Consider the following 6000-nt stretch of genomic DNA (forward strand, 5'->3'; position numbering starts at 1 on the left):
CCACAAGTCACATTTGAGTGTAAACATGCTTCTGTGTCCTAGATTTATGCTTCACATCTAAAACACACACATATATAATATATATATTATATCTCGCTGCGTCTGTTTTGGAAACCTAGAGGGCATATTACTTGCGGAGAGTTTCTGAGAAAGACTTGTAGAAGATTATGGTCTGTTTAAGTAACTAATTATTGTTGACATTTGACAACCCGCGGAAGTATTCACGTCCAAAAATAATACTCTTTAATTGTCATAAACTTAGTTAAGCAGAGCAAAATGCTCTGCTGGCATTGTAACTCTGTTGACTTTTGTGGAGTTAAGCCAGAAGAGAGTTTAACTACATTCTCTTAAGTACATGATCATATTAAAGCTAATAACCTTCAGGGGGGGAAGGGGGGAGTCTTTCCTTTATGATCGTTTAATTTAGGGGGCGAGTGTACCCTGCATGAACCTTTCCAGCAATCTTAATAAATTTTCTTTTTACTGAGATACCATCTCAACGTTGCTCATTCCAATAGTCACAGGTTTCTTGCATTTTGCTGGCCAGGTTTAATTTATTTTTTAAAAACCCGCCTTATCCGCATTTGGATGATCACAGTCTAGCAGGATTACACCTGTATTCCACACTGCTTTATTGCTATCTTAGGAGGGGGAAAGGAAAAGCATGCCTAGCCAGAGATGTTGTTTCTATGACCAGCCACTTGTTGAAAAATGTAAGCACTTGGCCTTTGAAAACTGAGCTTCCCAAACACTGCTGTCTGAGTCCATATCTCTCCCCTGCTCGTACTTTTTCTGTTGTGACCATCAGGAATTCCAGGAAGAATATCATGTGCTTCCATCAGTACAAGTAGTATCTATTGATAGCTCCTAGGTAGAACGTTCCCAGATCAAGGATCCTGATTAATGGGCTCTTTTCTGCACCAAGGGGAGTCTAGGCAAGGTTGTCCTTTTTCTCCTCTTTTCAGTTTATGTGAGGCACGAAAAAAGAGCATTCGTTGAACATCACTCTTTAGAATTCGGAATTATTCTTTGCGCAGGTGATCTTTCATTGTTCATTCCCTATCGGCCTTCTATTCCTGTGTTAATGAACACAATTCATACTTTTGGTGATTGTCGTCCCTTGGTCCTTTTCAGGCCTGGCCCAAGGCGGAGGGGGGGTGGGGTTGTGTAAGAGGCTGGGCAGGAATTGTCCGTCCATCCCTCAGTCAGAGTGATTTGTCTGGCTATTCAATTGACTGAGCATAATCTGAGTTGATGCTATTGGGAGATAATACATCACGGAGTGTGTTTACTGATGTATATTTTTGATGGTGCCTAGATGTCATTCATTATGTTGCAATATTGATTCCTAGCGATATTAAGCACGTGATTATGGTAAATTAGAACAAATCTGAGCAAGTTGAGAGCCAGTGCGGTGAAGTGTTTAAGAGCGATAGCCTCTAAACTGCAGTTTAGAGTCCCCACTCCTTCACATGCAGCCAGCGGGGTAACCTTGAGCCACACAGTTCTCTCAGAGCTGTCTCAGATCCATCTACATTGCAGGGTGTTTATTGCGAGGATAAAAAGGGAAGGTGATTGTAAGCCGCTTTGAGACTCCTTTGGGTAGTGAAAAGCAGGTACAAAAAACAGCTCTTCTTCTTCTAATATATCCTTGCATTTGGACAGATGAGTATTCTTAAAGACACACAAAATAAACATTATACCTCAGACTTCATAGCAAGGGGACATGTTACACGGCGGAATGCAGACTCAACACACAATTGGTTTGGCAAGAATTTTGGCCACAGATTGACTGTTATACAAATCGAGGGAATGCACCACATGGGCAGATCCAGACATCTTGCGGCTGGAAGACACCTCTACTAGGTTCCCCTCCTGCTGCCCAGAAATGCAAGCCCGACAACCCTTCCCCTATGGGAAGGCACTGCGGCTTAGCAGCCACCCAGCCTCTTAAGGAGGCCCCTAAACTGGAAGAAGCAGATGCTCAAATTCAGTCTCCCCTCTTATGGATCCGCCCCATTAACACAACTGCCAGCTGTGGCAGAAAGAAATCACGAAAACAAATGCGAAGGATACAAAAGGCAAAGCTACAATGCCCAGTACATACAACTAGCAGAAAAATTGGGGTGGGACATGTGGAATCACCACTGCGCAGAAGAGGAAGAAAGACTCCAGGTGGCGGTAAGCAGCTACTTTTAAAGGGGCCATCAACCTGGCCCTGCCCCACCTCTAGCCAGCGTAGGCCAACAGCAGCTATGGTGTGAAAATGCTAGCAGGGCAGGCCGCCACAGCAGGCTACCTTTTGGCTACACTGAGTCCTCCTCTGCCCCATCATCTCCTGTGGCCTAGATTAATAGTGGCCACATTTAACTGTGCTTTACATACAATTCCTTTTTCATATATCTTGAAGATATATTCATATTTTGAAAAATTATGTGGAGTTTCTTACCATCTTGGATTTCTTGAAAGAGGATGCAACTCCCACTTAATGGAGGATCATTTGATTTTCCTGATAGTTTATGTCAACAAGAATATCTTTTTGCTAATTTAATGTATACACCTCCTGATAGTTGTTCTCACAGGGCAGTGATATCAGGCGTCTCTCAGCCCCACCTATCTCATGGGTTGTGTGTTGTGGGAAGAGGAAAGGGAAGCCACTTTGTAATCCACTTTGATTGTAAGCCACTTTGAGACTCTTTCGGGTAGTGAAAAATGGGGTATAAATGCCATCTCTTTTACGGTACAGACATGGGGCTGTTGTCAAGTTTGCTGTGTGAAAGCAAGATAGAAATGACTTGGGTCTTGGGAAACATCTGTTCAAAGGAATTATGGGCTCTAACCGGGCCCTTGTCATTAGCTCTGGTTTCCCAACTGTACAGAGCAGCTTATTTTACAAGCTTGGGGAGATCTCTTCATTAATTAATTCAAACTTTGTGGTATTGGCCGTTCAAGATGCAACAGTGAGCACTTTGCTTTCTGGTTGTGTTCTCAGGAAAGAGGAAAATGTCAGTGTTGTGTGTCATTATATCTGCTTGGTGTCTTTGGATGTGTGTGTGTGTTTTTTTTAAATGAGATCCTTTTCATTTTGGTTTGACTTAGCCAGCTGGATGCTTGGATTGCTACATCTTTGTTTCTTAAGCAATTTCTTTTCTGCTATTGATGGCCTTCCTTGACTCAAAGAGGTATGTCGTCGAGTACTTTTGCTGAGGACTGATTACAATCGCATCAACAACATCCACAGGTTAGTTAATTTCAGCCCAGTTTGTGTATAATTAACGGTGGGGGCTTCGCTCCACTCGCTTTTAATTACACGCTCTTCGTTTCTTCCCCCTCCGTTTGAAGGCCTCCAGGAGCAACGCTGATTGTCCTTGGCTTTCGCACATCCCAGTCGAGTGGTTACCCACCCTCCCTCCACCTTTGATTGCAGGGAATTAAACCGTATCCTTTCAGTAGCCCTGCTACATTCTAGATATTTATTTCATTGCCAATAAGGTGATCTTTACCCTAACAAAAATCATCCACACCAAGGACTTGAGACTATTCACATGGCTAGATAGTAGAAATAATATTGTTCGTAGGGCTGCGGTGGGCTGGGCTTGTTTGCACCATTAGAGGCGTTACTGCGTTGGCTAATTCAGGATTGTTGGTCTGAATCTGGAGTACTGTGTGCAGTTCTGGAGGCCTCACTTCAAGAAGGACGTAGATAAAATTGAAAGGGTACAGAGGAGAGCGACGAAGATGATCTGGGGCCAAGGGACCAAGCCTTATGAAGATAGGTTGAGGGACTTGGGAATGTTCAGCCTGGAGAAAAGGAGGTTGAGAGGGGACATGATAGCCCTCTTTAAGTATTTGAAAGGTTGTCATTTGGAGGAGGGCAGGATGCTGTTTCTGCTGGCTGCAGAGGAGAGGACACGCAGTAATGGGTTTAAACTTCAAGTACAACGATATAGGCTAGATATCAGGAAAACATTTTTCACAGTCAGAGTAGTTCAGCAGTGGAATAGGCTGCCTAAGGAGGTGTTGAGCTCCCCCTCACTGGCAGTCTTCAAGCAAAGGTTGGATGCACACTTTTCTTGGATGCTTTAGGATGCTTAGGGCTGATCCTGCATTGAGCAGGGGGTTGGACTAGATGGCCTGTATGGCCCCTTCCAACTCTGTGATTCTATGATTCTATAATCAAGTAAATCCCATGTTGTATTAATTTGCATCAACTGAATCCGTTATTTCCAGAACAGTTGATGGGAGACCGAAATGTCAGAGCATCCAATGCCTGCTTTAGCGGGACAGACAAAAGGCAATTCCCACTTGGGGGAATTCCCTCTGGAAGGAGGTTTCCTAGCCCCCTGCCAATGAGGCCAGAGGCATAGGGCAGCCCCTTCTTCCAGCTAATGGGATTACTGCCAGTATGGAACATAGAAATCAACAGGACAGAGAGTCTCTGTCCTTAACAAGGGTGGATTAAAGAGGGTAGAGCGAAGTAATCACTAGTAAACAGCTGGAATGTAGGGGCCATGAGTGAGTCCATCAGAGGAACTTACCGTGTTGGACATGGAGCATTCACAAGCTCATCGCAGCTGAGATCACAGACTTCCTTGCAAACTGGTTGTCACCTGTGCAGTGGCTTTTCCCCCTTCTTTATCCTCATAATGTAGTGAAGCTGCAGAACCGAGCCCTCTAGATAGAAGAAATTCACTTGTGTGTGCATGTATTTATCATTTTGCACATGTGTAGTATAACCAGGGGAGCCTAGGATTGTCTGCTAGCCAGGCAAGGGACATTCAGAGGTGGTTTCCCGTGGCCTGCCTCCATGTCCTAGTGTTCCTTGGAAGCCTCCCATCCAAATACTAGCTAGGACCGACCCTGCTTAGCTTCCAAGATAATGACAAGGGCCCGGTGGGAGTCCATAATTCCTTTGGACAAACGTTTCCCAAGGCCCAATTCATTCCCATTGCAAAACAGGAAGATAATCCTCAGTGTGAAATCAGTCATGGGGAACATATAGGTGCCATCGACATACTTTCAACCGTGTGTGCATGACACAGCAAGCATGGGCACAAGTCTGTGAGTGTGTGTTGTTGGGCTAGACATGTACCTGTCCAGACAAGTAGCTCAGCGATCACATTATCCAGTTACTGATCAGCTGGGGGGCTGGGAATGATTTCTGCCCTGATCCACCCCCACCCCAGGCCCGCTCTCCTCATCTGGATGTCCCTGAGAGGTGGTGAGCAGGAAGCAGTGTGTGCTGGAGAAGGCTCAACCCCACTTGTAGGGAAACACTGTCCCTCTCCTGTCTATCTATGTGTGTGCATAATGGGTCTCTACTTGCTAACACCCTGGCCTGGATCATTGATTGGTCTTTGTGTGGAAAAAGGTGTGACAATCGGGTAGGAACTTTGGCCACAGGCTGAGATCTTGAGAAAGGGAAAAAATCAGCATTCAACAAACATGTGGTTCTTTTAACTAGGGGCACAAAAGTGCAAGATTCCAGAGCAATAGTTTTAAGTGTCGTAAAAAACTGAAGAAAAGAGTCAAGACATGAGGCTAGTTAATTTCTACAAGGCGCTGGGCTTAGCATGACATCCCTTTCAGTGGACTGGGCAGAAGAAAGACTGGGGGCCATTTCGCACGGCTTCAAAATAGCACAATGGTTGCTAATTGGAAACGCTACTAATTTGCCATAACCCACGACGTCGTAGACAATCTGCAACAATCCTGAAACCGACCCGCAAAAAGCGCTTCGTTGTAGCGCTTTCAGGGGAATCCAGAAAAGTGGATTCACCCTCCGGATAGCGATACACTCCTGCAACCAATCTGCAACAGTAGCGCTAAAGACCTGTGCGTTACCATTGTTGCTGGTTCTTCAAAGTCCCTCCCCCTGGCTCTCTCCTCCAAACTTCCGGCGAAGCGATCGCCATTTTTTTTTCTCCGAGCGAGCGGGGATAAACGCACCAGCGAGCCTCTTTCTGTTTAGAGGCTTCCCTGGCTTCAGTCCTTCACCTT

This window comes from Paroedura picta, chromosome 3 (genome assembly GCF_049243985.1).
Source record: "Paroedura picta isolate Pp20150507F chromosome 3, Ppicta_v3.0, whole genome shotgun sequence".
Taxonomy (NCBI): domain Eukaryota; kingdom Metazoa; phylum Chordata; class Lepidosauria; order Squamata; family Gekkonidae; genus Paroedura; species Paroedura picta.